Genomic DNA, 26,491 nt, shown 5'->3' on the forward strand with positions numbered 1-26,491 from the left:
ATTAGAGTTGTATGTGCCCGTCAGGATTAAAGTCATGTTAGAAAGCATAGGGAACCAAGGTTTACGAGGGAATTTGGGGATCTGGTTTGTAAGGAGAGGTGTATAGACAACATGGATCAAATGAGGAGCTAAAAGAAAATGCAAGAAAAAATTCAAGGAATCAGGAAGGCTAAAAGATGACATGAGGTTGCTTTGGCATATAGTATGAAGGAATGTCCTAAGGCAGGGGTGTCAAACTCAAATTCATGGAGGGCCAAAATTAAAAACTTGGACTAAGTAGAGGGCCGAACTAAATATTTATTGAAAATTTTCAACAACATCTGCATGTTTTCTCTTCTTTCAACATATGTTAAACTTTTTCTTATTAAAATAAATGTTTAATAATAGTTTTGGATAAACTCTTTCCAGAAGCATTAACAAATGAGAAATAAAATATTCAATAAATAATATTTCTCTATAGAGGATTTGTCAAATGTTGCTAGTGTGCTGTCGAATAGTAAAATCTCCCGGGCCCCCCTTGACCTGCTGAGTTTCTGCCGGACCCCCCTTGACCTGCTGAGTTTCTCCCAGACGCCTCCCCCTTTACCTGCTGAGTTTCTCTCGGACCCCCCTTTGACCTGCTGAGTTTCTCCCAGATCCCCCTTTGACCTGCTGAGTTTCTCCCGGACCCCCTTTGACCTGCTGAGTTTCTCCCGGACCCCCTTTGACCTGCTGAGTTACTCCCTTCTGGTGTTTTTACAAGAACCACAGACTTTTGCTCATACATTGATGAGGGGGATCAAGGGCCAAACATTGTCAGGTACCTCTCTGCTGGATAAAGGATACGATTTAACCCGCTGAGTTTCTCCAGTGTTGGGTTTTCACGAGGTAGAGTCAAAGGGCCGAAGGGCCTGTTTCTGATCTGTAATGTTCTACGGACCCTGCTCTTCTTTCCGTGCCAGTGTCCCAGGACCTTTCCAGGGCAGTTTCCGTGCTCAGGACCGCGCTGGGATCCCGGTCAGCGGTGGAGGAGCAGGTGAGCATGGCTAATCCCAATCCAGCCTACGCCACTCCCGAGATTGGCGGGGGGGTTCCACCCTACCTGCCCGACCAGCCTCGCTCTCCATGTGTACTCCGGGCACCCGCCAGTGGGAAGGCGCAGGGCAGCCGGCGCCCCCATCGCCCGGTGGGGAGCCCCAATCTTCCCTCCGGCGTCCCGACTCCATCTGCAGCTCCAAGAAACGCTGTGCCACTGGGGTTCCGGGCGCTGGGAAGCGGCCTTGGCTTCCCCTGACACCGGCCAGGCCGCGCTGCGGTGGGGGGGTGGGCGGGGGGACACGACAGCGTGTTTATAAAACCACCCACCACTACTTTTCAAGGACCAGGATTTTTTTCTCTCTCTCTCACCCTGGGGCACAGCGGTTACTGTGCATGCGCTATACTGGCGCGGCAGCCAGCGGGCCACCCCAATACATTTTTTATATGATCTTGCAGGCCAAATATAATTATATCGGGCCAGAGTTTGACATGTGTGTCCTAAGGTTTTCTACAGGTATATTAAGAGCAAAATGATAATAAGAGACAAAATTGATCCCCTTGAAGATCAGAGTGTCCAGCTTTGTATGGAGCCAAAGAGATGGAGATTTTTTAAATTTAATTTAGACATACAGTCCAATAACAGGCCATTTCAGCCCATGAGTCCCTGCCACCCAATTTACACTCCATTAGTCTACACCCCTGGTATGTTTTGAAGGGTGGGAGGAAACCAGAACCCCCGGAGAAAACCCACACAGACACGGGGAGAAGGTACAAACTCCTTACAGACAGCCTGGGACTTGAAGCCTTATCCGGTCCTGATTGCTAGCTCTGTAAAGGCATTGTGCTAACTGCTATGCCAACCAATCGAATATCCCAAATGGTATTTTTCATCAGTATTCATTCAGTAGATAAATTATTGCAAGGTATTCTAAGAGATCGGATATACAATTATTTGAATAGCCAGGGACTAATCGGGCAATTGAGTTCATCAGTTGAAGAAAAAGGGAAACAGTCATCGTTGGAGTGGGCTGAGTCAGAGAGGTAAGGCTTCAGAGTTGAAGTCAGAAAGAGCCACCCTATTTGAGGAACAAAAAGGATTCAGTGGGTAGGCACAGCTAAGGGCAGGTTTTAGATATCATCTATTTGTTCATCTAGTCATAGACCATGGGAATGGCAGCCAAGGCAGGGGAATACTCCTCTTGCAAAATGTGGGTCATCAGGGAAGCCAGCAGTATTCCTGACAACTTCATCTGCGAGAAATGAATCCATCTGCAGCTCCTGACAATCAGAATTAAGGAATTGGAGCTGGAGTTGGATGAACTCCAGATCATTTGGGAGACAGAGGGGATGATAGACAGGAGTTACATGGACACTATCTCACTGACAAAAGGCAAAGGAGGAAAAACCCAACACCCAACCCCAACCAACCAATTTTCCCCTGCAACCGCTGCAACTGTGTCTGCCTGTCCCGCTTTGGACTTGTCAGCCACCAACGAGCCTGCAGCTGACGTGGACATTTACCCCCTCCATAAATCTTCGTCCGCGAAGCCAAGCCAAAGAAAGATCACACGGAAAAGGAGGGTAGATGCGTGACAGTCAGGAGAGGGAAAGGGAATTGTCAGACAGGTAGACAGTGCAGGAGCCCCCTTGTGGCCATCCCTCTCAATAACAAGTATACCATTTTGGTTACTGTTGTTGGGGAATGAACTACCAGCGACAAGCCATGAAGATCAGGTCTCTGGCACAGAGTCTGGTCCTGTGGCTAAGAAGAGAAGGGAGAAGAGGTGAGTTGTAGTGATAGGGGATTCCATAGTTAGGGGGACTGATAAGATGTTCTGTGGAAGAGATTGAGTATCCTGGATGGTATATTGCCTCCCTGGTGCCAGGGTACAAGATATCTCAGATCAAGTTCACGGCATTCCCAGGAGGGAGGGTGAGCAGCCAGATGGTTTGATCCATGCAGGGACCAATGAGGTGAGTAGGAAGGGTGAGGAGGTCCTGCAAGGAGAGGTCAGAGTGTTAGGCACTAGGTTGAAGGACTAGGTTGAGTGATCACAGGATTGCTACCTGTCCCACGCACTCATGAGGTTAGATACAGGAGGATAATGCAGCTTAACACATGGCTAAAGCCATAGTGCAGGAGGGAGGGTTTCAGGATCATTGGGCTCTCTCCCAGAGAAGGTGGGACCTGCTTCAACAGGATGGTTTGCATCCGAACTGGAAGGGGACTAATATCCTTACAGGAATGTTTTCTAGTGCTGCTCCGGTGGGTTTAAATTAGATTTGTAGGGGGAGAGGAACCAGAGTGCCAGAGCAGATAGAGTGGATGAGGGAAAAGATGATGTTAAAATTGCATGCACCGTTAAAAGTCAATGGGTTGATTATGGTGAAAATGTTCTCAGGTGCAAAGAAAGGCAGACGAGCTGGATTGGCACATGGAATTATGACATTGTGGCCATTAGTGAAACTTGGTTGCAGGAGGGGCAGGACTGGCAGCTCAACGTTCTGGGCTTCTGTTGCTTTAGATGCGATAGAATGGAGGGGGGATGAAAGGGGGAGTGGCATTGCTCGTCAGGGAAAATATCACAGCTGTGCTCAAGCAGGACAGACCAGAGGGCTCATCTACTGAAGCTATATTGGTGGAGCTGAGGCATGGGAAAGTTATGACCCACTCATGGAGTTGTATTATAGACCACCCAATAGTCAACAAGAATTGGAGGAGCAAATCTATAGAGAGATAGCAGACAGCTACAGGAAACATAAGGTTGTAGGAGATTTTAACTTTCCACAGATTGATGGGTACTCCCACACTGTAAAAGGACTGGATGGCTTAGAGTTTGTCAAATATGTTTGGAAAAGGGAGGTCATGTGATTCAGGGAGAGTAGGAGGAGGTGGAATCCTAGAGCTCCCAGGATTGTCAGGAATAGGGTAAAAACCTTCTGAATTGCCAAAATACCAAAAAGAGGATGTGGGAAGAAACCTACAACAAGCAATGACTAAGAAGAGCAAATTCGCAAATAAAAGCACGAAAAAATCTCCATCGAAACAAGAGGCCCAGTTAGATGCCTCGTGGTGAGGAAAATGGCACCCTGAGGCCTGAGGAGGAAGCTGTAGCTTCAGCTGAACGACCCACCCAGAGGGAGGACGAGACTTGGGCAAAGACAGCACTAGTGCCTGGCAAGTACATAAAGAAAGCCTTTCCAAAGTCCCTGGAGGTGGGGAGAAGCTTGGGGCACCCCTCACACAGTAGGAATGCCAGATTGGGCACCCTCGCGGTATGTGCGAGGCCCGGGATGAAGTCAGTGCCTGTAGTGGTTGTGGAGCAGTGACCCTGAAGAGTGCAAGGAGCGGGCCGGCCTGAACAGAGAAGCTACAAAAAACCAGTGTCGACTCCAGTATCGAGAGGGAGGTCGATACTAACCTTGGCTCTAGTCGCGGATCTGGAGCCAAGTCGTGTGGTGCAGCAGGTGATACAACAGCAAACGGAATCGGGTCGAGCGCAGCAATCAACAGGTCCGGCGATGGATGAGAAGAGACGGCGAACACCGGCAGCAGCAGTGATCGGGCCAGGAGCTCTGAAGAGGATGAAGGCAGTGGTGGAGGAAGGCTCTGTCGGGCTGTGGAATTAAAAAAGAGTCCTGTCAAAACTAAACAAGCAGGGGGACTCAGAGACCTCCCTGCGTAATGTATTGGACCCGCTGGGCCAGATGGAAGACAGGCTTTTCCAGGCTGAGATATGGGAGGGAAGCTGGACAAGGTCCAGGGTACCCTATCTGGGCTGATGGGTAGGGGTGGCTGAAGTGGAGGAAAGGGCAGGTAAAAGTGAGGAAACCATACATGATAGGGTAACAAATTGGAGATGCTGCTAGATGAAAGGAAGAATATTTGGAGGAAATTAGATGCCCTTGAGAATTACAACAGATGAAATAACTAAAATAGTGGGCTAAGGGAAGGGATTGAAGAGCAAAACCAAGTAAGTTTTTTTTCAGACCTAGATCCCCGAGGTGCTGGGTATAATAGAAGAAAAAATTGAGATAGAAAGGGATCATAGATCCCTTTTCCCAAGACCAGATCCCAAGCAGAGACCACGTTCTGTCTTATAATAATTGATTAATCATATAATAATTACAGCACAGAAACAGGCCAGTTCAGCCCTTCTAGTCTATGCCAAACACCTTCTCTCCCCTAGTCCCATTGACCTGCACCCAGCCCGCAAGGAGCTGGGTTGGCAATAGAGTAGGGGGAGGGTGTGTGTAACATGGGGCAAAAGTTATGTCGGGAGAGTAATGGGTGTTAAGGGAAGTGAATGTTTCTTGTGCCTTTTTAAATTTTTTTTTTGGTTAGTCATTTGGGTTTTTGTCTTTGTCCTGTTCCTCACCTAGTTATTTTCATGGCTTGGATGGAGCAGAGCAAAGGGTGGATGGTAAGAGATTGGGGGTGCGGGAGGGGATGGTGGTGGGGGAGGGGGGGGGAAGCATTTAGCCATTACCACTGGGTTCCTCCCCTAAGAATGTAAAGTTTGCTACTTTTAATGTCAACGGCTTAAACAGTCTGGTGAAGCAGAATAGGGTCTTAGCATATATTAAAAAAATGGGGATAGATCTTGCCTTCCTTCAAGAAATGCATTTAACCAAGCGGGAACATCAAAAGCTAAAAAGGGTGTGGGTGGGTCAGGTTATATCCTCCTTGTTCAGCCCAAATGCAAGGGGAGTGGCAATTCTAGTGGGGAAGAGTGTTCCAGTGCAGGTGCAGAAGGTGAATTCTATGATGGAATCCACAAATCTGAATTGACTGGAGTTCCTAGTCAAATGGATGAGCTCCTGGCCAGATTAGATCTCACGCACCTGAATCCAGAGGAGCTGGCGGGATTAGACCTTCCTTTTACAGAGAATGAGCTGTGTAAAGCATTGAGTGCATTACAAGCAGGCTAGTCTCCGGGGGAGGATGGATTCCCACCTGAGTTTTATTGAGAATTTAAAGATTTATTAATACCTTTGTATATGGAGGTGATAGATCAGGCTAGGGAAACACGGACCCTCCTGGAATCTTTCACAATGGCAATTATTACAACGATTTTGAAGAAGGGCAAAGATCCACTCATGCCCTCTTCTTATAGGCCAATTTCCCTGCTGAATACTGATACAAGATCCTAGCCAAAGCTCTGGAAAACAGATTAGCGTTGCATTTGCCGAAATTAATAAACAAAGACCAGGCAGGCTTTGTGCAGGGGAGACAAGCGGTGGACAATATTGGCAGACTGTTGAGTGTAATGCATCTGGCATAATCTAGAAATGAGAGGGATTTGGCAGTTTCCTTGGATGCAGAGAAGGATTTTTATAGACTGGAGTGGGAATTTTTATTTAAGGTGCTGGAGAAGACAGGGTTGGGGCCAACTTTTCAGAATTGGATCAGGACGCTAGATTATGCGCCCAAGACAAAAGTCGTAACCAATGGTTAAGTCTCTTCAGCCATCCTGCTTACCAGATCTAGTAGACAAGGGTGCCCACTGATACTGGCTCTCTTTGTGCTGGCAATGGAACCTCTGGCAGAGGTTGTTCATCAGGATCCAGACATTAAAGGTTATAGAGTAGGCCAGGAGGAGCACAAAATTAACTTATTTGCTGATGACGTACTGATATATCTGACAGACCCTGTGACTTCTTTGCCTCAACTGTAGGTGGTACTGGGGGGGGGCGTGGCAAGATGGCGTAAGGAACAGACATGCCTTCCAGTCCTCTCCTGACTCTGAGTTATTGTTTTGTTTATAAGTGCCCGTTAAAATTCTTTAAAAAGTTTATAAATAGTAAGAGGTGCTGAATTAATATCTAATGGTACATTTGCTTAAAAAAAAGTAAAAGAAAACACCAACAGATTGTTAAAAAATTACATTTCCCGAAATTATCTGAGCCTACCTGTTTACAAGAAGCCAGGACTCAGCGTGGAATGGATCCAGGAGAAGAAGTGCAGGATTCGGCATTGGAACTTCGTTCTGTACCGGTAGGGCTCTTTAAAGATGACGCCCGGCAGCCTTTGGAACAAAGGGCTGGCCAGGCGCGTGTATTTCAAACAACACCCGCTGTGAGCGCTGTTGCTGAGAGTTTGACAGCTGAATCAGCTGGGACGCCACCAGCTGGAGAGTTAAAGAGCCGACCTCCGACTGATATAGCGGTGGCGCTGCGAAATGCACCACCAGTTATGACAGTTTCCCCAGGTTTAGATATAATGAAGGCTTTTGATGAGATATGGCTTAAAGATAACCCTGACTATCAGCCTCCTGATATTGCTGAGGGGGCTGTGGCAGGGGTTTCTACACGGAGCCATACTGCAAGAAAGGCTGCTATACCAAGGGAAGGGACAGAAGATCCTTTGGTCTCTCAGAAACAGCAGGATCCTACAATGTCTGAATCTACCTTTGCTGATATGCTTATCAAGACTCTTGAATTTAAGTTATATTCTTCAATGAAACAGCTAGGTAATTCTATGACCCAGGTCTATTCCAAGCTTAATACATTGGTGGATATTAACACTCAACAGATGGCTGACTATGGAGCTTTTAAACTTGAAACTAATGAAAGATTTGATATATGTGATCAAGGTTTAGTTGACGTACAAGATCAATTGCAAGATGTAAACAAAACAATTGAAACATTGCAGATTCAGAATAAAAATTTAGTAAAAAAGGTTGATTATTTGGAGAATCAATCTAGACGGAACAACGTAAAAATTGTTGGTTTGCCAGAAGACATAGAATGGCCAGATCCAAGAAAAATTTTTATTGAATGGATTCCACGAATGTTAGGACAAGACAAGTTCCCCGAAGGTTTAATATTGGAATGTGCTCATAGAGCTTTGAGAAGGAAACCTTTTTCAGGACAGAATCCAAGACCTGTTCTGGTCCGTTGCTTAAACTACTGTGATAGAGAGACAATTTTACATGTGGCTATTAGAAACGCACAGCAAAATAGATCTCCTTTGATGGTTCAGAACAACTGTGTCTTTTTTTTATCCAGATCTGAGTCAAGAAATGATGTTTCAACGACGTGAATTTAATTCCGTGAAAGAGCTGTTGTGGAAAAAAGGATACAAGGCAACATTTAGGTATCCTGCGGTATTGAAGATTTTTCAGGATGGATATCAGCCAAAGTTTTTTGATAATCCTAAAGAAGCTATGGACTTTGCTCAATTTTTACCGATTATGCAATTTCAGCAACGGCGTAGTCCTCCACGGTCTCCAAAGAGAGTGGAGATACAAGATGGGAATCAGATTTCAAGAAGAAATGGAAGCAATGGTGGTCGAAGTGACAAAGTTGATTAAAAAAAACAAATCTTTTACTTTTTTTTGAGAAGATTTCAGATAATGATGATAGTTTAATACGAAATGGGAATTGGGAGAGGGAACTGGGTGGGCATTATTTTCCAGAAGTCATCAGCTACGTGTGAGTTATCTCACACCCAGTATTTTGTGGGAGTATTTTGTGCGGTTTAAACAGGAGGAGGTAGTTGACCTCTTGCCTGTTTTTTTTTTCTTAATTTTTGGGTTAAGGAGTGAAGTTTCTTTTATAACTTTTTTTTTTAATATATTTTTTTCTCTTTTCTTTTTTTTTGTTTTTGATTGTAGTTTTAAAAGAGAATAAGGGGAGGGGTTTTTCCTTTTTTTCTCTTTCTTTTTCGGGGGTTTCTTTTTTTCCTTCTCTTTTTCTTTTTTTTTCTTTCTTTTTTTTGGTTGTTGAGTTGTTGTAAGGAATGTCCAAATTGAAGTTTGCTTCTTTTAATGTCCAGGGTTTAAATAATCCTATTAAGCGTAAGAAAGTACTTGCTTACTTAAAAAAATTAAAAGTTGATGTGGCTTTTTTGCAGGAAACTCATTTAACAGATAAGGAACATTTGAAACTCAAATGTGAATGGGTTGGACAAGTTTTTTATTCTTCATTTAATTCAAAGGCAAAAGGAGTGGCAATTTTGGTGCACAATAATTTACCATTTCAGTTACAGAATGAAGAGAAAAATGGTGGAAGATTATTAAAATTGAACTGTACAATTTTTAATGAAGCTTGGACTTTGCTTGATGTTTATGCTCCGAATGTTGAGGATACAGCTTTTGTTGTGGATATGTCTTTATTACTTGGACAATCAAATTCTAATGTGATGATTGGGGGAGATTTAAACGTGGTACTGGAGCCTTTATTGGACAAGTATCCAAGAGTAATTAAGAAATCTAAGATGGCAGTTCAAGTAACTAATATGATGTCAGATTTGAATTTAGTTGATATTTGGCGAAGATTTAATCCCACAGAGAAAGATTTTTCTTTTTATTCTTCGCGCCATAATTCTTTTTTTAGAATTGATTATTTTTTAATTTCAACACATTTGCAGGATAGGGTTGTATCAGTGGAATATAAGGCAAGATTGATTTCGGACCATTCTTTATTATTATTAGAATATCAGAGTTCACAAGATGTTCAGAGAGCTCCAAGATGGAGATTTAATACTATGTTATTACAAAAACCAGAATTTATTAGTTATTTAAAACAACAAGTTGAAGTTTTTATTAGTAATAATACTAATTCTGTTCTAGTCATTTTGTTTTATGGGATGCAATGAAAGCTTTTTTATGAGGTCAAATTATCAGTTATGCTTCTAAAGTAAAGAGAGAGAGACTTAAAGAGATTGAAGATTTAGAGAAAAAGATAACTACTACTGAAAAAGAATTTCAAAAAAAGTGGTACTGAAATGCAAAAGAATCAGTTAACTAATTTAAAATTTAAATATAATGAATTACAAACTTATCGGTTTGAATGTTTAATGAACTGAACTAAACACAAGTTTTATGAATGGGGTGAGAAAGCTCAAAGTTTTGTCATGGCAGTTAAAAAAGGAACAATTATCTAGGATTATACCAGCAATTAGAAAGAAATCGGGTATTACTTTTAGCCAAAAGGAAATTAATGAGGAATTTTTTAAATTTTTACAAAAAATTATATACTTCGGAATGTAAAGATGTAACTGAAGATGTTAAATTGCCACAATTGAATGAAGAAGACAGACAAGAGTTAGATAAATCCTTTACAGAAAATGAAATAGAAATGGTGATAAGAGATATGCCAAATGGAAAAGCACCTGGTGAAGATGGGGTTTCTATAGAGTGTTATAAAACTTTTTATGCTGATATATCTCCTATTTATAAGGATGTATTACAACAAATTTATAATACTTTTCAATTACCTGAGTCTTGCTCTAATGCAATAATTACAGTTATACCAAAAAAAATAAAGCTCCTTTACAGGTTTCTTCTTATAGACCAATATCACTGTTAAATGTGGATTATAAAATTGTAGCTAAAGTTGTGGCTAATCAATTAGCTCAATATTTGCCTAAAATAATACATAGTGACCAAACAGGATTTATAAAAAATAGATATGCGTCAGATAACATTTTGCATTTAATAAACAAATCTAAATCTCAGATGAATTATCCAATAGTGGTTTCACTGGATGCAGAGAAGGCTTTTGATAAAGTTGAATGGAAGTTTTTGTTTAAAGTACTTGAGAAATTTGGTTTTGGTTCTTTTTTTATTGGATTGATAAAGGCTTTATATAATAGTCCGAAGGCTAGAATTGCTGTCAATGGGCAGATTTCAGAATCTTTTAATTTAACAAGGTCTACTAGACAAGGATGCCCATTGTCGCCTGCTTTATTTGCTATAGTTATTGAACCTTTGGCACAATTAATACGCCAAAATGAAAATGTTAAAGGTATGAGAGTTTTGAATGAGGAATACAAGATTAATTTATTTCCTGATGATGTTTTATTATATTTGGTGGATCCGGGTATTTCTTTACCAGCAATTCAAAAATGTTTAGAAAACTATGGTCAATTATCTGGTTATAAAGTAAATTGGCCTAAAAGTGAAATTCTATCAATTTGTAAAGATGATTATTCAATATATAAAAGTATTACCAATTTGAAGTGGACTACACAAATTAAATATTTAGGAATTAATGTTAATACGGAGTTTCAAGACTTGTATTCAATTAATTATCTTCCTTTAATAAAAGGATTAAATTAAATTTGATTAGGTGGAAGGATTTACCTTTGGGTTTATTAGGGAGCATTAATACTATAAAAATGAATATCTTTCCTCAAATACAATATTTGTTTCAATCAATTCCTTATTTTTTTTTAAAGTTTTTTTAAGGATTTATATAAAGCAATTAGAGACGTCTTATGGAAGGGAAAATTTCCGAGGGTGGCGATGAGAAAGTTGATGTGGGATTTCCAATTTGGAGGTTTAAGATTACCGAATTTTCAGCATTATTATGAAGCAGCTCAATTTAAATTTCTTAGTGCATTAATGAATATGGATGATCTGCCCAGTTGGGCAAAGGTAGAAATGGCGGTTATTTTAGAAAAATCTCCTCATGTTTTTGTTTTGATGGAATAAAAATTTTTTACGAATTTATGATGTACCAATATTGAAGCATTTATTGAATTTATGGACAAGTAAACTTAACAAATTGGGGCTCAAAAATAAATGGTCTGGACGATTGCCATTATATAATAATCAACTTGTTCCTTTTACAGTCTCCAATATCACCTTGAAACAATGGGAAAGGAAGGGAATAAAAAACTTATCTGATTGTTTTTCTGAGGGATGTTTTTGTTCCTTTGATGAATTACAAAGAAAATTTGGTATTAGTGCAAATTCTGTATTTGTGTATTATCAATTAAGATCTTTTGTAAAACAGATATGTGGTCGTCATATGATCTTACTGCCTGATTCTAATTTTGAGGAATTTGTACTTTCAATACCAAAAAAGGGATATATATCTGATTTTTTTTGTATTTTACAAGAAACCGAAAGTAAAAAAGATTGGGATAAAGATAAATTGAAATGGGAAAAAGATTTAGGTTTTACAATAGCTGAAGAAGCCTGGATGGAAATTTGTCAGAATAGTATTCGGAAATTAATTAATGCTAGATTAGCGATGATTAATTATAATTTTATACATCAGTTATATTTAACACCGAAGAAACTAAAAAAGTTTGGCCTTAGTAAGTCGGATTGCTGTTTTCGTTGTGACCAAACGGCTAATACTTTTTTGCATACTGTCTGGTTTTGTGATTGATTGCAACAGTTTTGGAAAGGTATTCAATCTATACTTAATAGTTTATATATCTGTCTTGTATTAGATCCTAATATATTTTTATTAGGGAATATGCAATCACTAATTGATTTAGGTTTAAAGGATTATCAGATTTCCTTTATCTATTTAGCTTTAGCTGTGGCCAAGAAATGTATAGCACTTACTTGGAAAGATAGAAACTTTAGATAGGTGGCATTTGGAGATGAAATCCTGTTTGACCATGGAAAGGACATCTTTTTCAATTCAGGATAGGATGTCTTTTTATAGGTCAAAGTGGACTCCGTTTGTTAAATATATGCACTTAAGTTTGCTTTAAATATGTTTTTAAGTGTGATATTTTAGTATTGATAACTTTTTTTTGTTAGTATTTTTACTTGTTATGTTTTTTTTGTAAGTGGGCTTTTTTTATATAATATTGTTCATTTTATTAACTCTTCACTCTTTATTTTGGGGGGGTTAGACTAATTTTAAGTTAGGTTATTAATGTTGTGTAATAATCATGGGGGGGGGTTAGTTTATTTAGTTTACCGATGTGGTACTGTAATTTTATTATCTTTTTTTTAAAATTTTTTAATGTAATCTTCTATTTTATTCATGTTATAAAATCTTAAATAAAGTTTAAAAAACTGTAGGTGGTACTGGAGGATGATGGGAAACTTTCTGGGTACAAGATCAATTAGGAAAAGAGCAAGGTGATGCCACTCACTGAGGGTAATTATAGTCAATTTAAAGAAAATAGTAATTTAAAGTGGCCGGAGGAGGGGATCAAATACCTCGAAGTTAATATTGATAGTAACCTGAATAATCTATATGTTAAACTAAGCCCCCTTGCTGGAGAGAGTCAAGGAGGGCCTAAAGTGGTGGATGTCCCTGCCCATAACATTGCTGGGCAGCGTTAACTGCATCAAAATGAATGTGTTCAAAAATTCCAGTATCACTTTCAAATATTGCCTGTACCATTGCAAGAGAGTTTCTTTAAACTGCTGCTACACAAGGTTAGGTTTCTCTTGAGCGGTAAAGTGACAAGAGTCTCTATGGAAAAATTAACATGGGACTACAGTCTATGTGGATTGAGAATGTCAGACTTCGAAAAATATTATTGAGCAGCTCAGTCAGATACATTGCCTCTCTCTTTCAGGGAGGAGGTGTACCATCCTAGGTACAAATTGATCTGCATTTGGTGGGCGAGAAGATATCAGAGGATTTCATTTACAAATGGGATGCCAAATTGCTGTCAGGGAAGAAGGGAAGCCCCATACTAAAACAAGTGATTAGTATCTGGACCAAAATTAACCAGCATCTTAACACTAAAGTGGAGCTGTCACCAAAAATACCCCTGACTCCTAATAAATTAATACCATTAATGGTAGGTAACAAGATCCTGGACACCTGATGCTCTATGCATAGAGGACTGTTACAAGCAGGGGCAATTAATGTTGTTTGAGCAGCTAAAAAATAAATGTTTTGCCAAATCAGACGTTCCACTGCTATCTTCATATAAGATCTTTTCTATGGGACGTATTGGGTCCTGGTATGGTGCTACCTCAATGCAATAACATAGAGGCTTTGATTCGAAGGGGGAGCGGAAAGAAATGTATTTTGGAAATGTTCCAGTCAGAGGGACACAAACCAGGCCTTCATAGGTTGAGAGAAAGATGGGAGTTGGACTTGGGCATTGCAATTAATGAGAGATGCTGGTCTGACTTGTGTCAGGAAAGCATGACCATAACTTTTTACACCAGCTGTATCTAACGCTGCAAAAAAATAAAAAGGTCAAAACCGGAACTCTCCGACCAATGCTTTAGATGTGGCGTTGCGACTGGGACATTCATGCAAGCAACCTGGTCACGTTCCAAGGTGAGGCCCTTTTGGGCCTAGAGAAAATTAGAGGCATACGATTCCTAGAGAGTTGTTCCTGCTGGGAAACATAATGGACATAAGGCTTACAATGAACCTGTCCAAATTTCAAATCCAATTCATGTTAATTGCATTGGCAGTGCATTGTGGCAACTTGGAAGTCTGACTCTAGTCTTAGAATCGAACAACGTAACAGAGAAATGCAAAGCTGCGTTCCCCTGGAGAAAATACCTTATAACCGAGAAACAAATACAGGACCTTTCATAAGATTTGGCAGCCATAGATGCACTACATAGATGCATGGCGGTGATTGGTTTCCCTGTTTCTTGCTGCGGCTTCCTCTCTCTCGCACTGATCCTGATCAAGCAAAGTCAGAAATGAATATCGGTCCAGAGGCTACCCCCTGAGCTGCAACAATCCCTGCCCCTTATTTATTAATTTTCCTGTTTTGTTGCTGTTGGTTAAAGTTTGAGAGAGTAGTCTTATTTTATGTGTCGGGGATGGGGGGTTGGTAGAGACACAGGCTTGTATATATAGTCATAAAGGAAATGAATATATGTATATTTGAATGTGAGCTGCCATCATTGGTATGACGCTTTATATGTCTGTACAAGTTTGTGTGAAAATATAAATGTTTAAGGAAAGCCGTTATCCTTAAAGTCCCAACGAAAGGACGCAGAGCTGTGAGTAGAGGGTGTCAGTATGTTTGGACATACGAGTTTACTAGTGCAGCAATCTAGAAGCAAAGCCTCCGACCAAGACAAGGCAAAAGATATTTCAGTTTGTTGCCTTTAGAAGCTAAAGAGATGATTCAAGCTTACCAGGTTAACACTTTTGACATAACTTGCAAGGAAAGTGCAGGATTGCCAGCAATGAGATGATGAATGAGAATGTGAAACATATTCACGTAGAGCCACAGAGTAATATTCAAATCCTTGAGGAAGCTAGTAGATAACCTGATCCCAAGGTATCAGATTGCTTGTGTTTGCCATTTAAATGGTGATTCTTTTTTTAAGTTCTGTATAATCTGCATTACTCATTTTTATTTGTGTGTACCCTGATATTTCTAATGCAAAGGGACAAGCTCCCAAAGCAAGCAGGAGCTAAAAATGGCTGCAGTAGAGGCCTGGCAGAGCATCATCAGAGAATCGACGCGATCTACCGGGACCATTGCCTGAAGAGGGCGCACAAAATCAGTGAACCGGTGCGGACTATATGGTTAAATGTTCGGGAAAGTTTTCTAAATTAATATATAGAGGTACCAACTGAAGAGAGAGCAATACTGGGCCTCCTATTAGGGAACGAGATAGGACAGGTGACAGAAGAATGTGTAGGGGAACATTTTGGGTCCAGTGATCATAATGCCATTAGTTTCAATTATGGAGAAGGTTAAGTCTGGGCCTCAGATTAAGACTAAGTTGGAGAAAGGCCAATTTTGAGGAAATGAGAAAGAATCTAGAATGTGTGGATTGGGGATAAATTGTTTTTGGGCAAGGATATGGAAGTTAAGTGGAGGGCCTACAAAGGTGAAATTTTGAGAGTACAGAGTTTGTCACGATCAAAGGGAAGGTTAGCAGGCATAAGGAACCTTGGATTTTGAGGGATATTGAGGATCTGGTTCAGTAGAGGTAACATGGAGCAAATTAGGGACTTGAGGAATTTTTAAAAAATTTAGAAAAGCCTCAAGAAAGAATCAGGAGGCTAAAAGAAGGCATGAGGTCACTTTGGCCGACAATGTGAAGGAAGATCCTAAGGATTTCTTTAGGTACATTAAGAGCAAAAGGATAGTTTGGGACAAAATGGGTCCCCTTGAAGATCAGATGATCAGTTATGTATGAAGCCAAAAGAGATGGTAGAGTTCTTAATTTTATTTCATCAGTATTCACTCAGGAAAAGGACACAGAGTCATGGGAAGGAAGGAAAACAAGCAGTGAAGTCATGGATCCTGTACAGATTAAAAAGGAGGAAGTGCTTGGTGCCTTAAGCAAATCAGGGTGGATAAAACCCCAGGGCCTGACAAGATAGTCCCTTGGACCTTGAGTGAGACTAGTGTAGAAATTGCAGGGGCTCTGGTAGAAATATTTAAAAAATGTCCTTAACCATGGTTATGCAGCCAGAGGATTGGAGGGTAGCTCATGTTGTTCCATTGTTTAAAAAAGGCTCCAAAAGTAACCCTAGAAATTAAAGGCCGGTGAGCCTGACATTAGTAGTAGGTAAATTATTGGAAGGTATTCAAAGAGATTGGATATACAATTATAGGATAGCCCGAAACTGATTAGGGATAGTCAACATGGCTTTGTGCATGGTAGGTCATGTTTAACCAATCTTATAGAGTTTTTTGAGATTACAAGGATAATTGATGAAAGGAAGGCTGTGGGTGTTGTCTACATCGATTTTAGTATGGCCTTGGACAAGGTCCTGCATAGGAGGTTAGTCAGGAAGGTTCAGATGCTAGGTATTCATGAACTAGATTCGACAATGGCTGGATGGGAGAACCCAGAGAGTAGTGGTGGAGGATTGCTCCTCAGATTGGAGACCTGTGACTAGTGTGCCTCAGGGATTAGTGCTGGGACCATTGTTGTTTGTCATTTATATCAATGGTCTGGATGATAATGTAGTAAATTGGATCAGCAAGTTTGCAGATGACACTAAAATTGCTGGTATTATGGACAGCGAAGGAGGTTTTCAAAGCTTGCAGAGGGATCTGGGCCAGCTAGAAAAATGGGCCGAAAGATCACAGATGGAATTTAATGGAGACAAGTGTGAGGTGGTACATTTTAGAAGGAAAATCAAGAAATGACATATACGGTAAATGGTAGGGCACTGAGGAGTGCGATAGAAGAGATCTGGGAATACAGATATATAATTCTCTGAAAGTGGCATCACAGGTGGATAGGGTTGTAAAGAGAGCTTTTGGCATATTGGCCTTCATAAATCAAAGTACTGAGTACAATACTGAGGACATATTTGGAGTATTGTGTGCAGTTTTGGTCACCTAACTCCAGGAAAGCTATCGATAAGATAGAAAGAGTGCAGAGAAGATTTACTAGGATGTTACCCAGACTTCAGGAACTGAGTTACAGGAAAAGGTTAAACAGGTTAGGATTTTATTCCCTGGAGCATAGAAGAGTGAAGGGAGATTTGATAAGGGCATTTAAAATTATAAGGGGCTTGCGGCCAGTGGTTCTCAACCTTTTTCTTTCCAATGGTGCTCTGAGATTAGTAAGGATTCCTTAAGGTGGGATGTGAGTGGGAAGGTTCAGAATTACTACTCTAGACCCAATTGTTACTGAAATATTTTGCTTGAGAAAAACTGTCATTGAACCATTTCCTTTGGAGTTATAAAACCGTACACATAACGAGTTAATTAGGTATGATTAAAACAATGGTTTTCAAACATTTTCTTTCCACTTGCATACCACCTTAAGCAAACCCTTACTAATCAGAGCATCTATGGCATAGGGAATACTTAAAGTGGGATGGGAGTGGAAAGTAAAACACTGGGTTAGACAGAGTAAATGTAGATTCTTTACACAGAAAGTGGTGGGAGTGTGGATCATGCTTCCAGCTGAAGTGGTGAAGGTAGGCTCAATTTTAACATTTAAGAGGAATTTGGACAAGTACATGGATGGGAGAGGTATGGAGGACGATGGACTGGGTGCAGGTCAGTGGGACTAGGCAAAAAAATGGTTCAGCATAAACTAGAAGGGCCGAAGGTGCCAGTTTCTGTGCCGTAATGTTCTATGGTTCCTTACCACTGACCCTACGTGCAAGTTCACCTTTAGGGAGCCTTGCACGAGAACTCCCAAATCCCTATGCGTCTCTGATTTTTTAAGGTTCATACCTTTATTCCTTCCACCAAAGTGCATGATCTTCTCTATCCTCCACTCCATCTGGCATTTCCTTGCCCAATCTTCCAAACCCTGCCTAAGCCCTTCTGCAAACTTCCTCAACACAACCTACCCATCCCTCCTCCATTCTTTGTATCATCCGTAAAGGAAAACCTCTTCAGGGTGGGCTGAATGGAGCTGAGCAAGAAAGTCTGCAGATGTGGTTGAGAGCAGAAGACTAAAAAGAGGGAACAGTTCAAGGGACTCTCACAGAACTCACTTCAAAGAGATACTTGTCTGTTAATTCTTACGTATGTACTCTCGATGGACAGTTTTCCCCTCTTATCCACTGACATGAACAGCAATGGGAAAAACTGGTCATGGAGTTGGTCAAGATCGGCCAAAACCAAAGACTATGGAGCAACGACATTGTGAAGAGAATATTGCATTCAGTTCCAGTTGCCTCATTAAAGGAGGGATGTAGATGCTTTGGAGTGGGTGAAGACTGGGATGGATCTCATAACGTAGCAGTTAGCGCAACACTGTTATTGTCCAGTGAACACGACTGGAGTTCGAATCCCGCACTACCTGTCAGGAGCTTGTACATTCTCCATGTTTCTGTGTGGGTTTTCCCCGGGGGCTCTGGTTTTCTCCCACCATTCAAAACATAACAGGGGGGGGTGTTGTAGGTCAATTAGGCAGCATGGGCTGAAAGGGACAGTTACCGTGGTGTATGTTTAAATACACTGAAAGGTAGAAAAAAAGCTTGTTTGCACAGTTAATTCAGATACTTGAATGAAAGAATCTTGTGTTCTTTCAGGTTTAAATTCGACTTTGTATTTTTGGAAAGTAAAACACTGCAGATGCTGCAAATCAAATCAGAACAAAAGCACAAAAGAGCTTACATTGTAGTTCTGCCATTAATCAAAAAGGACCAGACTTGAAATGCTGGAGATATTAGGGTCTGGGTTCAAGAGAAGGTAAATTCTAGAATCTGAAGCAAAATCCAATCCGCTGGAGGAAATCAACAGCTCGAGGAGCTTTAGTGAGAGGAAAAGAATTGTCAACACATGCAGTCCGAGCCCTTTGACCAGTGGTTCTCAAACTTTTTTTCCCCACTCTCAAACCACTTGAAGTCATCCCTTACTAAGCACAGAACACCCCATGGCATCCTGTAAAAAGGATGACTTCAAGTGGTCTGTGAGTAGAAAGGAAAAGGTTGAGAACCACTGCCTTAGACGCTGCCTGAATGTTCCAGTGTTTCTGTTTATTATATATTTCTTAGTTGTGCTTTGTGTCAGTTCCAACCATACCTGTTACCTACCAGGGATTGGATCCTGGCCACAATTCGCCTGTCCACCTTCCTGGAGTCCGTCTGCTGAGCAACAGAAAAAGAAAGTGATGGTCACAGCTGGATCAATGGCCATCTTCATTACTCAATTTCCCACACAGCTGGAACCACTCTGCCAGTGTTAATGTCGGGAAACTCGCATGCCTGTCGCCCGCAATGCATCACGACAAGGTTGACGATAAAAGCAGGAGAAATCCCCCGAGGGTCGTGGGTGAGGAGCACGGGGGGGGGGGGGGGGGGCGGAAGGTCTGCGCAGCAGCCCACGGCATCGCATCCACTTTTCAGTGTCGAGGGACTGTCAAACTGGCCTCGGTCTCTGCACTGATGGGAGCTGTTCCCCTGTGCTGTCAGGGAGGCAGTCACTGCACATGCCTGTGAGCTCCCTTCCAGTGTTAGCATCTGGCCTTGGAGCATGCATCCTTGTCTCCTTCAGGAGCTCTCGGACATCCGCAGGGCCCCAGCGCTGTCTGTAAAGTACGAGTCACGGAGCGCGTCTGAGGGTTTCTATGAGCCCCCACCCCACCATTAGTGTTGTGTGGTAGATGGTGATAAACAGTGCCAGCATCGAGACTTTCTTCTTTTTCTACACTGCACTTCAATTTTAGTTCATTATCATCTGTCTGTACATATACAAGCAGACGTAACAGCGATCCTAACCAGCGTGCATGTACGGACATGTGCGTGCATTCACCCATGGACACACACCCATGCCAATACACACTCACACAATACACTCATACACAATAGATTGGCATACCCACACAGACGCACATAAAACAGAGATACACACAAACTCAAAATACATGGCACACGATAATCACACATACAAAAAATATATCAAGTAAAATACAGAAATACTTTGTAATAACTGTACATTGTGTACAGTTTTTTTTGCTCTTCCAATAAGTGGTAATTCTGCCTGGCCCCCAGGAAAAAGGATCTCAGGGCTGTACGTGATGTCGTCCACGTACCTGGACACTCAACATCTCCTCTCGTCAGAAAGACGCAACAGCAACTGCACTTCCTGAGAAAATTTGAAGCGGTCAAGGTTACTAACTACCATTATGTCATCCTTCTACAGGAGCTCTATCGAGAGCGCCCTGGCCAACTGCATCATAGTGTGGCATGGTTGCTGCAGAGAAATGGATCAAAGGTCAATCCACAGAACCAGAACAATGACAGAGAAACACCCATTTCCACCCCATCCCCCACTAACATGATCTATCAGGATTGTTGTCTGAAGAGAATGCACAAAATCATTGAGAACACCTTCCACCCTGCACCCAGCATCTTTCAGCTGCTCCTGTCAGGGAAGAGATACAGGAGTATCAGAGCCAACACCTCCTGGCTGAGGAACAGCTTCTTCCCTTGGGCAGTGAATTGCTCACACTATCAACAAAACAATACTTATTTACTTATTTATTTCCTTATTTGTCTAGATAAAATACTTGTCTTGCATGTGTATTGTTGGTCAGTGTGTTTTGCACTGAGGACCAGTGAATGCTGTCTCATCGGGTCGTCCTTGAACAATCAGATGGCTATAAAGTTGACTTGAAAAAAAAGCAGAGACACTAGATACTGCTGGAGCGTGGAGCTAAACACCATCTGCAGAATGGTCAACGCTTTGAGCCAAACCATTTTATCGAGTCTCGATGAGGGTTTCCTGCCTGAAACGCTCACATTTATTTTTCTCCCACTGATGATGCCTGATCCGTTGAGTTTCTCCAGCTGCCGGCATCTTTGACCCACTTCCATCAGGTAGAAGATGTTAGAGCATCAAAATCAGGGCTACCAGGCTGGGAAATAGCTTCTTCCTGAAGACTCTGAGATTCATGTTACCAAATTAATCATTCCAAAATATTTATAAATATTCACACATGGTCAACACAGTTGGTGTAGTGGTTAGTGCAATGCTGCTACAGCGCCAGCAATCGGGACCAGGGTTCAGATCCCACGCTACTTGTAAGGAGTGTGCACGCTCTCTGCGTGAGTTTAACCTGGGGGCTCCGGTTTCCTCCCACCCTCCAAAACATACCAGGGGTTGTAGGTTAATTAGGTGTAATTGGTCAGCACGGGGTCATGGGCTGAAAGGGCCTGTCTCCGTGCTGAATGCCTACATTTAAATAATTTGGTCCAGATAAACACTGTATGATCTGGTTGTATCACATGGTTGATAATAAACTTCAACCTGTGGAATGAGGGTTAATGACACATCTTTTTGTTTAAAATGAAGTTATCCACTCACAGTCCTCAAAATGAGCAGGCCTGTTAACTGGGAAGATCAGGAAGTCAAGATCCAGATTTATGGGGTCCATTAGGCCTTGAAACCTGCACATGGGACATAAACATTGTGAGAAGATGAATGAGGTGAACAATGCAAGGCCTGCCTTTCACTGTTGTTTTGAAGAGCTCTGGTCAATTACAATGTGTAGATTAGGAAAGAACCACGTACTCTTTGATTAGATAAATGTGAGTAGTGAGCAAGTTCCTTCAACTTCTCACACCATTAACACAATTGGTGCCAGTTCCTCTGAGATTCTCCAAGCCACCATCCCTAACCAGTCTGCAATGAGGAGAAGGGCATTTTGTTTTGTTGATCTTTCATGTTACTCACTGCACTTTACACCCTGGAAGTGTTCTTTCTCCCTCATTGATCTGAATCCTTGAAAACCTGTTGATTTTATCTTGTTACAACTTGAACATGAAATGGAACATTTGGTCAAGGTGCTGAGCTGTTCCCGCACAATCCTTCAGATTTTTTAAAAAGAAATTCAGCATGTTAACAGGCCATTTCAGCCCACGTGCCCATGCAGCCCAATCACATCCAATGGACCTACAACCCCTAGTGCATTTTGAAGGATGGGAGGAAACCACATAGACACGGGGAAAATGTACCCCGATCCCTGGCATTTAAGAGTGTTGCACTAACCATGCCGCCCAATCCAACGGGTAATTCATGAGAGTTCTTCCCTCAGAGAGTAGTGACAATGTGAAGCTGCTCTCTCAGAAAGTGGTCATTCTAGCTTTGGAGACTATTCCAAGAAGGTAACCCAGGTTGATTCCAGTGAGGGGGGGTGGGGGGGGGTGGGGGTGGGGAAGAGAAATAGATTGAGTTGCCTCAGTCTATACTCATTGGAGTTTCAAATTATGAGGAGGGATCTTATGATGACAATATGAAAGGATTTTTTTTCCAAAAATATTCACAATATTTACAAGTCAGTAAAACGGTCCCAGACTTTTTACATTCATGGTGTCAATCACAGCAAGATATTCTCATCACTGGACATTTTACATTCTTCTCTCCATATCCCATTGCGACCACTGTGGCATCTTATTACTTCCATCTCTGTTGGTTGAGAGGCTTCCCCTCTCTCTCAGCCCCTCAGAGACTGGTGACAGACCTATTCTAGACTGCGGTCCTTCCCCACAGCGTCATGTCGGCTGCATCAAGCTTCAGTGCATCCCTCAGCTTGTACTCCTTCAGCCTGGAATGAGCCAGTTGGCAGCATTCCCGCACCAACATCTCCGTGTGCTGAAAGACAAACAAGTTTTGGGGCGACCAACTAGCGTCTTTCATGAAGTTGATTGTCTTCCAGGAGTTCTGGATGTGGGACTCAGAGACTGTTCCCGGGAACAGCCGGTAGATCAGAGAGTCCTCTGTCACATTGCTGTTGGGGATGAGCTGTGACATGGATCCTTGCATCCTTCTCCATGCACTCTTTGCAAATCTGCATTAAGCGAAGAGGTGGGCAACAGTCTCCACTCCACTGCAGCAACCTGTGGACAACGTACATGTAGGGTTCCAGTTGTACAAGAAGGATCGCACTGGGAGGGCTCCTCTCACCACCAGCCAGGCCAAGTGTTGGTGCTTGTTTGTGAGCCCTGGCGATGAGGCATTCCACTAGATGACCTGATGCTCAGGGCATCACCTTTCCAGGTTCATCGAGTCCTCATCTCTGTTTCTTCAGGGTCTTCTGTGCTGACCACTGCTGATGGCCTTAAGGTCAAAGGTGGTGTTCTGGTAAAAACCTTTCCACAAAAGGGATAGGTAAGGAAGGGAGATTGTTTCCACTGGCAGCTGAAACCAGAACTGGGAACAGAGTCTCAAGATACAGGGGAGTAGATTTAAGACAGAGATAATGAGGACAATGCAAAAAAGTGCTGGAAGAACTCAACAGGACATATAGTGTCTATGGGAAGTGAGAGGCAATTTACGTCTGGGGTTGAACCCTTCTTAATTATGTGAAAATGCAGGCAAATATACAAATAAGGTGGGGGAGAAGCACAGATCACCAAATGGATGCAGGTGGAAGAAGGAGCCAAGAGATGATGGGGGAGGGGTCAGAGACTGAGAAAGGTCTCTCTGATTGGGGAAAGGAATGGGTGAGGGAGTTGGAGGTAGAAAGTCAGAGGGATGGGGGGAAAGAGAGTCCGGGGTGTGGGTGGAAAAGGGGTTACCTAAAATTGGAGGTTGATATTGACGCTATCACTTTGGAGTAAAACAAGAACATCTGCAGATGCTGGGGTCGAGTACAATACACAAACTTCCTGGAGAAATTCAGCAGATCACGCAGCATTCACAGGAAGGAAATGATCATCTGAACCCAAAACACTGTTTACCCTTTACTTCCTACTATGCTTGATGGCCTGGTGAGTTTCTCCATCACATTTGTATCTTGCTATCTGGGTGGAACCGGAAATTGGCTTCTAACAGAGTGGTGAATCTGTGGAATTTTCTGCCCAATTAGGGCAGAGGTTGCCCTGTCGAAAGTAATTAAATGCACAGATGGATACATTTTTGACTGATTGGGGAATTAAGGGAAGTAGAAGCTCAGTGAACACAGAGAGGAGAAAAAAAACTGAAGAGTATTCCTGCAGGGTGAGGTGGTTGTGGGCTAATCTGGAGCAGAAACACGGACAGGAGGGGAGATACCAGGATGCTCCCAGTGTGGCACCAGATGGACTGAATGGTCTTGTCTACGTTCTCTACAATGAGTGTATTACAGAGATACAAGGGGATGAGACAGTTTTCAAACACAGCTGCTTTATTTGGTACAGATCCAGGATATGAATTTCAATTCCTGAAATTGGGTGGCACAGTTAGTGAAATGCTATCACAGGTATAGCACCACCACCCAGGATCATATCCAGTCACGTCTGTAAGGAGTCTGTACATTCCCCCCGTGATTGGTAGCTAAATTGAGCGGCACAGGTTTCATGGACCGGAGAGCCTTCAGCTGTGCTGTATTGTCAATATTTTAAAATATATAAATGGAGTCACTAATGGAGAGTATCCATTCCATCTCCACTTCCTGCCACCTTGGAAAAGCAACTAACATATTAAAAGACTCACCCCTCCACAGACACACTCCCTTTCCCCTCCTCCCCACGGAGAAGATTCACCAGTGTGAGCTACGCACCACCAGATTCAAGGACAGTTCTTGAATGATCCTCGCACTTGTACAGACTGATCTGTCCCTGTAACTGCACTGTGACTTATTTGCTGCACTATGTACGGGATGTCTTGCTGGACTGCTCCAAAACAAACTTATTCACTTAAATCTGAAAACAGATTGCAAATTGACAACAATACCAAGACCTGTTTTGATGTGTGGCCTCAATAACCACAGGACTCTAGTTCTTCCTGGTGTTTGAGTGAGTGATGTTTAAATATTCAACACTCTTAACTCACTGGTGTTTCACCAGGCTGTTCAACTGGGTGAACGCCTTCCTGCACTTGGAGTAGATGAACGGCCTCTCCCCAGCAGAGTTGGCATCAGAAGAGATCTAATTGGGGGGCATTAGGAGAACCACCGAAGGGGAGTGAATGCCATTCATGTTAGTGATCCTCCATCCGCTGTCTGCGGCCACACACTTTCCCTGTATGGGATCCTGTCTTCCTCCCTTCCTTCCCCTCCCCTCCCTTTTGTTTGCCCCTAAATCCCACCCTCTTATATGCTCCACCCTCCCTTCCGCCTGTCTGCCTATCCCTTCCCATCCTCCTCACTCCCTCCATCCTCCTCTTCAACCCCAATCCCACACAACCCTCTCCACCTCTACATTCCCCCTCCACTTCCCCATCCCTTCACTTCCCCTCTCTCCTCCACATCTCCTCTCCCTCCCCTCCATCTACCCCCTCCCTCTCGCCCCTTCTCCTCCCCTCCATCTCACTCCTCTTTCTCTTGCCTCTTCTCCCATCCCCTCCCCCTCTTCATTCACTCCCACCTCACTCATCCCCTCCTTTCTCCTTCCCTTCCACTCTCTCCCCACCCCTCCCATTCTCTCACCCACCATCCTCCACCCTTCTACCATACCCCTGTACCCTTCCATCCCTCCCAATCCCTCTTCTCCCTCCCAGCCTCCCCTTCTCCTCTCCTGCTCCTTCCTCCTTCTCCCACCCGCCACTCCTCACCCCTTCCACTACTTCCTCTCTCTCCCACCTCCTGCCCCTTCCCCCCACCTCTTCCCTCTTCTCCCACCCCCTTGCCCCTTCCCCTATCACACCACCCTTTTCCCGCACCCACCCCTCCTGTCCCTTCCTTCTCCCATCCCTTGTCCCTTCCCCCTTCTCCCACCTCCTGTTCCTTCCCCCACCCCTCCTGTCCCTTCCTTCTCCCATCCCTTGTCCCTTCCCCCTTCTCCCACCTCCTGTTCCTTCCCCCACCCCTCCTGTCCCTTCCTTCTCCCATCCCTTGTCCCTTCCCCCTTCTCCCACCTCCTGTTCCTTCCCCCACCCCTCCTGTCCCTTCCTTCTCCCATCCCTTGTCCCTTCCCCCTTCTCCCACCTCCTGTTCCTTCCCCCACCCCTCCTGTCCCTTCCTTCTCCCATCCCTTGTCCCTTCCCCCTTCTCCCACCTCCTGTTCCTTCCCCCACCCCTCCTGTCCCTTCCTTCTCCCATCCCTTGTCCCTTCCCCCTTCTCCCACCTCCTGTTCCTTCCCCCACCCCTCCTGTCCCTTCCTTCTCCCATCCCTTGTCCCTTCCCCCTTCTCCCACCTCCTGTTCCTTCCCCCACCCCTCCCACTTTTCTCCCCTTCTCCCGCTCCTTCCCCCTTCTCCAACGCACCAGTCCCTTTATCCAATCCCCCCGTCCCTCCGCTGCTTTTCTTCACCGACCGCTCCTCTCCTCTCTCCCCCACCGTTCCCGCCCGCCGGACCGGGACCTGTCTCACCTCCACCCTCCGACCCAGACCGCCGCCTCCTTCACGGACCAGCCCGTAACTGAGTTAACGGCGTTTAAGAGTTGTCGCGAGTCCTCTGACGTCAGCCCGCACACGGCTGGGCGGGACACA

General features: G+C 43.2%; 1 protein-coding gene across 1 annotated transcript in view; it reads right to left on the minus strand.

Annotated features, from left to right (window-relative positions):
• Nucleotides 1–26,491, minus strand: part of LOC138763122 (zinc finger protein 850-like) — a 59,812-nt gene that overhangs the window by 2,490 nt on the left and 30,831 nt on the right. The gene's annotated exons all lie outside the window — the stretch shown is intronic.

This window comes from Narcine bancroftii, chromosome 5 (genome assembly GCF_036971445.1).
Source record: "Narcine bancroftii isolate sNarBan1 chromosome 5, sNarBan1.hap1, whole genome shotgun sequence".
Lineage (NCBI taxonomy): Eukaryota > Metazoa > Chordata > Chondrichthyes > Torpediniformes > Narcinidae > Narcine > Narcine bancroftii.